General features: G+C 34.6%; 1 protein-coding gene across 1 annotated transcript in view; it reads right to left on the minus strand.

The window, feature by feature from the left end:
* Window positions 1-6,383, minus strand: part of IL1RAPL1 (interleukin 1 receptor accessory protein like 1) — a 1,491,295-nt gene extending 1,484,912 nt beyond the window's left edge. Inside the window, exon 1 of the mRNA XM_031963646.1 lies at window positions 5,504-6,383. The gene's annotated coding sequence lies outside the window, so the exon portion shown is untranslated. The remainder of the gene's footprint in view (window positions 1-5,503) is intronic.
* Window positions 6,384-12,081: the final 5,698 nt, after the last annotated feature.

The following is a 12,081-nucleotide window of genomic DNA, read 5'->3' on the forward strand; positions in this document are numbered from 1 at the left end:
CAAGACATTTCCACAATACAGGAGAAATTAGCACTCTTCTCAAAACCAGGGAGACACAGGAATTGAGCCAATAATAGTCATCAATAGTATTAGATAAATATGCATGCTAAGAATTGAAATAATACAATGGGCCACAAAAATTCCTTTAAATAAGGAGGTCTATAGTTGAATAGTACTTTCTTTGAGGTCCTAATAGCTTTCAAAATATCTTTTCTAAGTTCTTTTTTTCCCCTTCTTCAGTTTAGCATTGCCCATATTATAATGAAATTGACACAATTTACCATGATTTACACTTTTCTTAAATCATACCACTAAATCTAAATATATTATGTTGATATGAAAGATAGAATTATAATGGATAGAGTGCTAAAGTTAGGAAAACCTGAATTCAAATTCTGATTCTGATACTAATTGTATAATTCTAGGAAGTTATAATTTCTTGGTACTTTAGACCTCTCTTCAATAAAAATTTCCATTTACTTTGGCAGAAAGGACTTTTCCACACTAGAAGTTCCTCACATTGAAGAAATCTTAACTTCTTTCACATTAGAAACAAATGCAATAAGGAAGTAAAAGACATGCAAAGCAATGTAATACAGTGGAAAGACTGCTGAATTTAGAATCAAAGAAGTGGGATCCAAAGCCCAGATTTGATACAGTGCCTGTATGACATTAGTCATTAGCTATCTTCTTTGAATCTGATTTTTATCCTCTGTCAAATGAGGAGATTGAACTATAAGTTCTTTAAAGTCCTTTCCAGCTACAAAATCTCTGGATAGGTAAGAATGATAATTGGACAATCACCTATACTCAAGTAGTCAAAAACTAAGACAAAAAACAAATTCTAAAATAATTCAGAATCAACAAATGTGTGGATCCATGTTCTTAATTATCTTAACTATTCATTCTTATTGATTGATTTATGATAATACAATTACAGAGATCTACAAAGCAAAGTCTCCATAATGGGAAACAATTTCCTATATATAAATAAAATCATAAGAAAATATATAGTGAGCTAAAAAAAAAAAAAAACTTCAGTTACCATGAATCTAAAGCTATTGAAAATCATTTTATTCAGTTATGGCAATTTAACATTAGATTTATCTATCAAATCAATGAGATTACTAAAGTTTTGATGTTTTAGGGATGAGACTTCCCACACTGGGACTTTTCTACTTTGATGACATTCCAAGGTCTTCAAATATTTAAAAAAAAAAAGTTGTTAGCAGCCAAAGAAAGTGAGGGATAATTTTCCAAACTTTCTTGGTCTCAATGTGCTGTTTAACCATCAAAATGTATTAGTTCCTTTGTGATTCCATTTGCCTATTAACTTTAATGGAGGGTATAGAGCTTTTACACCTCTCTTTGCTTTGAGGATGTATAACGTACATGTGATTAGCCCTACTTGACATAATGATAGTAAACTATCATTGTATCCTTTCTTTTTGTGGGAATTCTGATATGAAAAATGGAATTTAATAATAAAAATGCTGACACCACCTTATCTATAGCTGCACAAACAGCAGCACCATAATTATTCTTTATAACTCGAGCACCACTAGATAACTTGCCACTTTTTAATCATAATAATCAGTTTGTACTTGGATTTTTCAATTACCATGAATTATAAAAATAGCCTGCTTTATAAAAACAAGAGATTTGTCAAGCACTAAAGATCATATCTGTTGTAAGACAAACTATATCCCAAATACTTCAGTGTATAAGAGGCTAAAATATTTTGGAATAAAAATGTTACTAGAAACTCAATATTTTATAATTCTTAGAGATGTATAATCTTTTTAGTTATTTTAGGAGTCACAATGAATTTTGATTAGCCATTAGAAACATGAGATTAAGGAATCCAAGTCTCTTTAAAATATTGCATTTTGATTTAGAAACATTGTTGCTATTTAACCAAATCTCTTGCTGGGTGGGGAAAAAAAAAAAGAACCTGTCAGTAGCTTCTATTTTTAAAGGAAGTGGTGAGGATAGTCTTCAAATGTCTTTTCTTATCTAACTTCTAAAATGTCAGTAGAAAATGGGAAAAAGTATTATATGTAAAATAGTCCACAGTTAATATTGGGGAAAAAAACTTCCCCATTAAAGGAGTCTTTTATTTAGTTCTCCCACCCCCTGCAGCATACTGAAATGTCATAAGCAGTTGGGGTGTGATAATCCTTTGCTAAAGGAAACAGTAGCCTATGAAGTATCATTGAGATTATTGAAACCCTTTTTCTCCAATGTAAGTATATAGTCTTGCAGCAAAATGACTGCAAATGCATGTATATGTTTTCTGTACTGACTGACTCCTACACTACCTCTTCTTCCCCCCCTCAAAATTATTTATTTTCATACACAATTGAGTTTGCAAAACCTTTTCTAGAGCAATCACAGTTTATGACGTGTATAACTTAAGTCTCAGAAACATTCCTGTAAGTAATTCTTCAAATAATAAAGTAGGGGACATGGAAAAAAAAAAAAAAGACATGCCATAGAAATTTCTGCATATAATCAAAGAGATGAACTGAAGCCTGTGAGCTGCCATAGTGTTATTCTGACCCCTGAAGGATGGAACCAGGAGTTAACTTCACATCCAATTTCCTAGTTGCTCAGTAGACAATATGAATGTGAAGCCTTAAACTACATTAGTAAAATACATTAGCTGAATATATCTTGAAAGAAAAAAAAAATCTCCATCAGTATTTTAACTTAAAACTCTAAATAAAACCACAGCACAAACCTTCTCAAAGTTAACAGTATGTATCTAAAATATTGCTCTCACCAATACAGGACTAAAAAGAGTTGAAGAAAAGGTATTAAGGATAGGGGTAGAAGGGAAGGGGATATTTCTCTAGCCTCTCCCTAATAGGAAAATCTTATATAAGCCTTCTTTGAAAATTGAAACCATAAGAAAAGGGTACAAGCAGGTGGTTGATAAGATAAGTCCATCGAGAAGCTAAGATTTTCAGAAAATATAGCCATTAGATAAAACAGATCTCTCAAAAAGTGTAATGTTCAGGAGGGTGATTCTATTATTACTGTTGTTTTGAAAAATGCAAAGCACCATAAGAAAAACAGGATAAACAATGTTTTATTATGCAGCATTTCCTTCTATCTAAAAAGAAGATGGAATACCTATTCATTTGTCTGGCAAAAGTCACAGGCTGCTGCAACATGTCTTTTAAGTTCTTAAATAATTAAAACTTGAACATGTATAGCTCTTTTTCATTGGCATTTGGGCAAATGAGGAATTCACATGCTATTTAAATTTAGCAAATAGATCAAGATATTACCTTTGAATATTTTGTTTTCCTGCTCTCTACAGATTAAAACAGGCCAGTGATATATATTCATCATTGGAAGAAAGGAGGAAAGAGGGAAAGGATAAAAGGAAGAAAGAGAAAAAGGAAGAAAGAAAGAACGAAATAAAAAGAGAAAGAGAGAAAGAAGGAGGGATGGAGGAAGGAAGGAAGGAAAGAAGGAAGAAAGGAAGGGAGGGAGGGAGGAAGGAAAGAAGGGAAGGAGGGAGAGAGGGAGGGAGGAAGGAAGGAAGGAAGGAAGGAAGGAAGGAAGGAAGGAAGGAAGGAAGGAAGGAAGAAAGGAAGGAAGGAAGGAAAGAGGGAAGAAGGAAGGAAGGGAAGAAGGGAGGGAGGGAGGCATGGAGGGAGGAAGGAAGGGAGGGAGGAAGAAAGAAAGAAAGAAAGAAAGAAAGAAAGAAAGAAAGAAAGAAAGAAAGAAAGAAAGAAAGAAAGAAAGAAAGAAAGAAAGAAAGAAAGAAAGAAAGAAAGAAAGAAAGGGAGGTCTTAAAACATCCATCTCTTGATCATGTAGTAAGCAATAACAATTTTTAAGACCTGCAACTATCCGGGTGAACCCACCATCAAGCCCTACCTTTTAAAACTGCTAGAAGGGTCATCAGGAAATGATTCTTTGCAGTTTTCATTTCAATCTGAGTTATGCCTCTGCTGTGTGATAATCGTATATTTAGATCACAGGGTAGAGAACCATGACCTTGGTGGGGAGTACCCAGTCCCAACAAGGCAAAGAGACTTGCGGGACAACATTGCAGAATGCTTTCTGACTGTCCACGGGTGTGGCTGAAATGGCCACAGTGCAGCCCCGGAGCTTTTGTGATCTGCTGTCCCAGAGAACTCACTGTGAGAAAACTCACATTAAATTGGCCAGGAAGAGATCAGGGTTTACCCGAGCCCTGAAGCTAATCTATGTGCCCTCCTTCCTCTCCAGCTGTCACAAGCATTCAAAAGTTAAATCGGTGATTGATACACTAAGAGATCATCTCCTCTCACTATCGCCGACTGAAGACCGCTGATGTAATGAAGTTACATAATAACCGATTAAGCACGACTATCATCCATCACAGATCTGCATTTCTTCTCCCCTTCTTTATTGATGAACCATCCAGGTGAAAGAGAGGATGCCTTTTCTCCTCTCTATATGCATACATATAGACGTATACAGTATATATCACTTTAGCATTGCAGTACAGTGCACCGAGCAACGTCATCAGCATTGATTCCCCTCCCCATCCGCCCTCCCCCCCCTCCAGTTTCCCAAACTGAATATGCTTAACCGTTCTCAGGGCTCCGGTCCCTTTAACTTTTTACTGTAAGGGTAAAATAGATGAAGCAGACAGGGCACTTCAGAATGAACATTAACAGAAGTCTTTAATTGCCTGCATTTTCCAGGCTGGCTGCATATGAATAAGAGGTTGGGGATAAGGTCTCCACTTCCAAACCTTCAACTCCCCTGCACGTGGGTCTAGACTTCGGTTATTTAGGATATTGGGTAAATAAGAGATTATTGGGATGCTGATTCTGGGAATCTCGGAAGGTGGATGACTTTTAATATTATGTTTCACTATTATTATTCTGTAGTATAGCCACCATTTTCCAGTTGACAATTTTCGCATTTTTTTCCCTGAATGATAATGAGTAGATTAAAGAAAGAAAAAAGTATAGAGAGCACTTAAACCTCAGTAACCTCAACCTAGAAAGCAATTAAAGGTAATTATCGCCTTAAAGTTTAAGAACTTGATCAGGCTGTTTCACCAGTTCCATTGCAGCTATGAAATGCAGCAGAATGCCACTCAGAGTTGAAAACATATTTGTTTTAGTGAATGAAGAGTAGCCCATTTCATTTTTAAATAGGTTTCACCACTAAGTGCTCTTTTCACTGATGTGCTTCCTATTCAGAACGTAGGAGCTACAAATATTGCATCCAGACAAAGAGTGTTTACCGGGAATAAATTCAAGCCACTCTTCCATATCAAGATAATTGAAAAAAATTGTTATGCTTTGATTCATCATGAAATGCATTAAAAAAACGGGGGGGGGCAACTGCAGTTATTTCATTCACTGCCAATAATAGTCAGATCACACATATCAATGTAATGCGGCAATCAAGAAAGTACCCATTTCAATTACAAACCACCAAGTTTCGTAACTCCACTAATGGGTTTGCATAGATAAAATGACCTTACCCACAGTCTTCCAAAATATTCCGATCTTGATATCAGTCAACAAGGTAATTGCTGGTCATCACAATGCGTATTCAGAGAATCCACGTTTTACTCCCGTGTGTGATTTTTTTTTTTTTTTGCTAGCAATTAATAATGCGAACAAGATACCCATTCACAAGTGCCAAGTTCACCATAAAAGCCGATAATTCCATATAGATCTTCCCCCACAAGACTGTCTTCTGTTAGTTCTCAAAGTACCCGTTCAGTGAAGATACGATCCAGGTGTGAAGCAGTAATAAAAGACTAAGGGAAAAAAGAGAAACAGACCAGGAGGGATACAGAAAAGAGAGGAGAGAAAAGAAAAAGAAAAGGGGAAAAAAGCTAAAGAAAAGAAAAGGGAATGATAACTGAACAAGTCAGTGAGCTCTGTGGCAAGTGTAGTCCTGGTTGCAAATCTTCTCTGTGCATGGAGTCTTTCAAAGCTTCCTAGTGCTCATGTAAAATTTCCAAATCCGGGATGCAGCCATAAGAAAGAAAGAATCCTATGTATATTTCACAAGTATCCTGCAATAACAGATCCGATGGGGTTTTCCTTGTACTGTACTGCTATGTGGAAGCACACAACCCCTGCTGTTTGGAAGGATGTCTCCTGGGTCCTAGCTAGCACTCCATCGACAGCCCCCAAAAATGATTTTTGGGGGAAAAAAGCAGTTGTGCATTTGCTCTGAATGATGCCAATCTTTACTGAAAATGACAAAGGAGCAACATATAACAAGAGGTCTTGATTAATAGATACAATCCACTCAAAATATCCCAAGGAAGAAGGAGAGAGAGGGAGAGAAAGAAACTGCAATGCATAAATGATTCCAGTGTTTCTACAAGATCAGTTCATTTGATTGAATGCATTCTCTGGTTTGCTGCAAGTCATAAAGAAGATACTGTTACTGCCACCCCATGGATATTTTAGTACTAGCCAATCCACATATAACTATCGCTTTGCGAGCTTTAGTTTAAGGGGAGGGGGAAGTGGGGCTGGATTTGGGTAACAGGAGAATCTTTTGGAAAGAATCTTGGGAAATCTAAAATTATAGGAATCTGTCCTTCTAGGCAAATGCAAAGGATCACATTTCCATTCTACGTCACTTGCGCCCAATATTTTGGCCCCGTTCAATTGTAGATTGTGTCCTCCTCCCCTTTTCTCTAACACTCCCCTCCCCCCCCCCCTCCCTCAGTGATAGGAAAGAAAGGGAAACCGTAGCCTGGGCTGACACATCATAAGTAACCTCCTGATAATCGCGTTTCCCTTTGGTAAGGGCTTAAATTATCGCTGGCACAGAGTAAGCAAAAATGAGGCCATTGTCACTATGTCTTTAAGACTGGTTTCCAACCAGGGGGCTTCTTTCCAGCCTCCAGCTCACAGTGATAATAGTTTCTAAAGATAATTGTTTCAGAGTATAAAGCTTTGTGTTAAGTATGTAAACTAAAAGTGCTTGGCTTTTAGGCCATTAACTCTTTGTACTTTTCTTTTGAGGGCTGTGGCAGTGTTTTGACTTGTATGCCTCTGTTTGGGAAAAAGGTAGTTGAGAGCAGGGGACAAAGGTGAAAAAAGTAGGCACATAGGGAAGCTGGTGCCCAAAGATTCTTTGAAAAGGAGCTTCTATTCCTCATTTTTAAGTGCTTCCAATCCCCACTAAACCCCTCCCCCAATTTCTGAGGTAGGAAAAGATACCTGGCTTCAAGGTTGTGAAAAAGGAATTGTAGGGAGATCCTTGGAGTACAGGGAGGGTCCTTGGAATGGTATTTTAAAGTGTAACTGGGATATGTAACATTAACTAGTCAGACAAACTTTCCTATCTTTTAGATTTTGAAATAGTATAGCACTGGGAGGAGATAATGAGAATTGAAAATTTTTTGTTTGACATTTACTATAACTGAGTAATATAAATGAGCTGGGGCAGTTAAGAGATATAAAGGGATAAACTTTCCAAGATAAACTTCCCAGAACGTGCAGGCACATACACATCCACAATTTGGTTATGTCCAGAAAACCTTAAGCTATTCCAAAATTATTAAATATTTTACATATCCTCCACATTTGGTCACTGTATTAAGTACATTAGAGGACACAAAAGAAAAAAAAACATTATAGTCCTCAAGCTTATAATATGAACAAAGAAAAACAAAGGCAAAAAAGACACAATCAAAACAATTTTAAAGCTAGTACAGGATATTATTAAATCAAACTTTATATGTGCTATATAACTAAGACTAGATGGAATAAGTATTAATATATGTCTGCTTTTAAAATGAAGTCATTTTAAAAAATTCAATTTTTCTTCATTTTCATAACAATAAAATCCATACTTCTGAATCTCCCAAATATGAATTTCCATAGTCCATTTCCAACCTGCTCTGCAATCTATCCTTAAACTACTGCATCTCATAAACTTTATGATACTGCTAGAAACTGGATGTATTTTGCCCTTTCTAACCTACACAGTTGCCCTTTTTGTCTACTATTCCCAGAATGTCTTTCTTCTTTTTCTTCTTTTTTTTTAACCTGTCACAATTTTCTCTAATGCTTTAAGGTCTGTTTCATACCAATCTTTCTTTCTGAAATAGCCCTTATCCATCTCTGCCTGACGAAATTCTACCCATCCTTCAAAGCCAAGTTCCAGCATCACAGAATTTGAGAGTTGTAAGAGGCTTCAGTGGTCTTTACTCCAATCCATACAGAGAAATAATCTCCATTATGAAGTGCCCAACATGTGGTCTTTCATCTTCTGTTTTAGGACCTCCAAGAAGAAGAAATCCACTGCTTCTCCAGAAAAGTCATTACAATTTTGGATAGTTCTTAATTTTTGGAAAGTCTCATGTCACTTTCTCTGGGAAAAATTTCCTCCTCTTCTCTCCTTTGCTTAGTTTGAAGTAATTTCCTCCTCTTCTAATCTTTTATATGATTGTGTTTATGCCTATGGTACACTATTTATGATTTTGTCATAGTGTTTGTGTACATTTTATTTTTCTTATTAGATTCCAAATTCCTTTATGGGAGGGATTAAGCTATATTCATTTTTCTATCTCTAGTCCTGTTGACAGATAATAATGATTTAATTATGATTTTCAATGAAGTCTTACTGATAGGAGTAGATTTTAAGTTGTATCTTAAAGGAAAGAGGGAATGTTTCCCTGTTCACACATTCCAAATTTAAAGGATGTCTATTCAAAAGTTTACAGGGATTAATTATTTCATTTTTCCATCCTCCTAACACTTTTATCTCTCTTTGACAGACATCAATCAGAAGAAGAAGAAGAAAAAAAGGAAGACAATGCTCTTTTTATTTATTTATTTTTTAAATTCCAAGTTCCACACTTTTGGTTTGGACTAGAGGAAGAAGGGGAAATTTTTTGCCCTCAGTAGTCAAATAGGTTCTATGAAATGAACTTTAATTTGTCTTAATTCTTCTTGGTCTCCTTTCTATTCACATCCTTTCTCACACTTCAAGATGACTCCATTTAGGTAATAGGATTAGGACAGGCATTAAACTCCTTCAATCAATGCAGTTCAGCACCCTTTGAACAAATATTGGTATAAAAAGACAAATAAAAAATTGCATATGAAAAATAGTATTGTGGAAAATTGTACTGGGAATTAGAATATCAGGATTCCAAAGTCCTTTACTATCTATGTGATCTTACATAAGTTATGTGCTATTTGCTTCTTCTCCCCCCTCTCATTTGCAAATTGATTTTAGGACAATTCACCTCTCATGTTTCCTCCAACTTTCTAGCTTGAAGAGTCTTTGAATACAAAGTCTTTCAGTTTAAGTATAAATTATGAGAAGATTTTTTATTCTTTATACAGACAATTGGAAACAATTGTTATCTTGTCACTGGCTTTAAGGAACTAGTTGGATACTTTGATATGTCTTAAAGACACAGGTAAAACAAAATGCCCACTTTCAGTATGAATACAGGAGACAATATAAGACTTATTCTTCTTCAATTTCAGGAAGGGAAATGTTTGTTTGAAACAGAGGTGAAGCATTGTCTATTCCTGGATTTTAGAGAGCAAACTGTGGGACTTGCTGTTGCCATGGGATCCTCTTTGTGCGAACTGTCTTGAACTGTGTGGGAACATTTTTCTCTTGCTTTCCTTCAGTTCTCTTTCTAACTCTTCTGAAGATATGTGTCAGAACAAAATGTAGCTGCATTATTGCCAATTAAGACTAACAGCAGCTGCAAGGTGCATCTAATTAGGAATTTTAATTACTTCATGGAATTCTCATTTGCAGATGTTGAACAATGTATTATAATATTTAACTCTGAATAAAACAGACCACTGCCCCCAATATTATTGGGTAATAAGTGTGAGAAGTCATTTTGCATGTGGAAAAATATCATTTAATACAATTTACCTAATAAATAAGTGAGAGTTTTGTGACAAAATTTTTCATTTAAAAATCAAGTGACAAAAACATAAGATGTATTTGCTTAGAATTCATCTTTAGTAAATGAAAAGATAATTATATCTAAGATACTAAAAAAATCTACAATTTATCACTGAAGCAGAATTCTACAAAACTTACTTATTTAATACTTCAGAATAAACGCATTGTGCTACAAGTAAGATTAAATCATTCTTTTTAGGAAACGAAAAGGTTAATAAATTAGGAATTGTAGTATGGGAATTGTAGGCAGAGTTGCAAAGCATTGTGGGAATTGTGGTAAAAACTAGCTGCAGATCAATCCTATGCCTCTGTGTTTTCTGTTGTAAAGTGGCTGATATTTTATTTTCTGTGAGTATTTTGGAGAGACATATTTTCAACATGTTCTCCTTTAGGAACACATCTTAATGAAGCCCAATCAATGCTCCAGCCATATAAACTTAGAAAGTTAAATTCTACTAATAAGCTCTATGTAGTTATGAAACTCATATTTCTATTCTCTAGCTAGGATAAAGATAATAATAATAATAATAACAATGTAACTTAAGAAGAAAGAGATTATTAATACAAATGATGATGATAAAAGTAGCCAGACATAGAAGACACCAAGGTCATCCAGTATATCCAAGACTATCAATAGTTGTCTTGATTGTTGTTCTGGCACTGTGCTTAGATAACTCTGGAAAAAAGAGTGAATCTAAGTTCAATTCACTTGCAAGTTAAGACACAATTTTACTCCATTTTGATGATGTCATTGGTATTCTTCAAAAATGAAAGATAAAGAGCAATTATTAAGATAAGCATGCTTTTGGTAAGTGATAGAAGATGAGATTATATCTCAATACAATTATTCAATTATAGAAAAAAAATATTTCATTTTCCTGTGCAAAATCCAAAGAATGTTATATATAAAAAAATATAGAATGAAGAAATATATCTGGAGACAGCTTCCATCTAAACTCCATCAAAAGAGATAAGAAAGAGAAGAATGAATATAATGAAAGAGTTTCTCATTGAGTTGCTATAAAAGGTCATTGCACTAGAAATTATGTGGAAATTATTGTTAAGCACCCTCAATTCATTGATTAATGCAAGCCTGTAAAGAGAGATGGGCAAAACATGCAAGATATAGCTATAGAGCACAAACATTTAGCACCTATTTAGCACTTTTCAAAAAAAAGGCAATTGAGAAAATTATTTTCCAGGAGTTTCCTATACCACACTAAGTAACAAATGGTGGTTCTTCAATACTGCAAATATAAACTTCAAAATATTAATGAAAGTTCAACAAATAAACTGTTCAGGCATTGCTAATGACATTGTGGCCCATAATTGCCCAGATACAACAATGATCTATAATAAACAAACAAATAGACAAATACATATATCACAACAATGTTTCTAATCCAAGGCACTGTATCAATACTTATAATGTTATTTCTATGAAACAGCTTTCAAAAAATAAGAATTTACCTGAAGAAATTTAACAGACAGAAAAAGGATAAGGTAGAAGTGATTCCCATTGCTGGATCTGTCATTGAAATTGGCCTAACATATTTTCAGTGAGTATACAGTAGATAAACTCACTGAAGTTCTCATTTAATTCTAAAAAACCACTTGTTTTATTTACTTGTTCAATAGTTTGAAAAAATTAAACAAAGAATAACAGCAGGACAGCAACTTTTTCTCAAATTATCTCATTTTAAATTCCATTTATAATAATAGTGAAATGCAGCAGAGTATAATTTCTGGTCTCAGAGTCTAGAAGGCAAGGATTCAAATCCAGTATTTTATTTTATTTTATTTTTTCAAATCCAGTATTTTAAATATCAGACTATGTGATGTGTGAAAGTTATTTAATCTTTTAGTGTTTATCAGCTTTCTGCAAATATAAAGTTACACAGCACAGGAGATTTGCATTAAAAGAGGGAGTTACTCAATAGAAGCTCCAAATACCAATGAAGTCATGGTTTAGTTTTCATCATCACCACCACTACCACCACCATCTCCATCATAAATGCAAAAATAAGTATTTTCTTCTCAATACTTTTATCCAATTTCAACAAAGCAATTGTTTTTGTCTACCTGAATAACAATCCACCAGTCATATTAATATTATATTATAACAATAACATTAAATCACTTTCATTC

Source organism: Sarcophilus harrisii, chromosome 3 (genome assembly GCF_902635505.1).
Source record: "Sarcophilus harrisii chromosome 3, mSarHar1.11, whole genome shotgun sequence".
Lineage (NCBI taxonomy): Eukaryota > Metazoa > Chordata > Mammalia > Dasyuromorphia > Dasyuridae > Sarcophilus > Sarcophilus harrisii.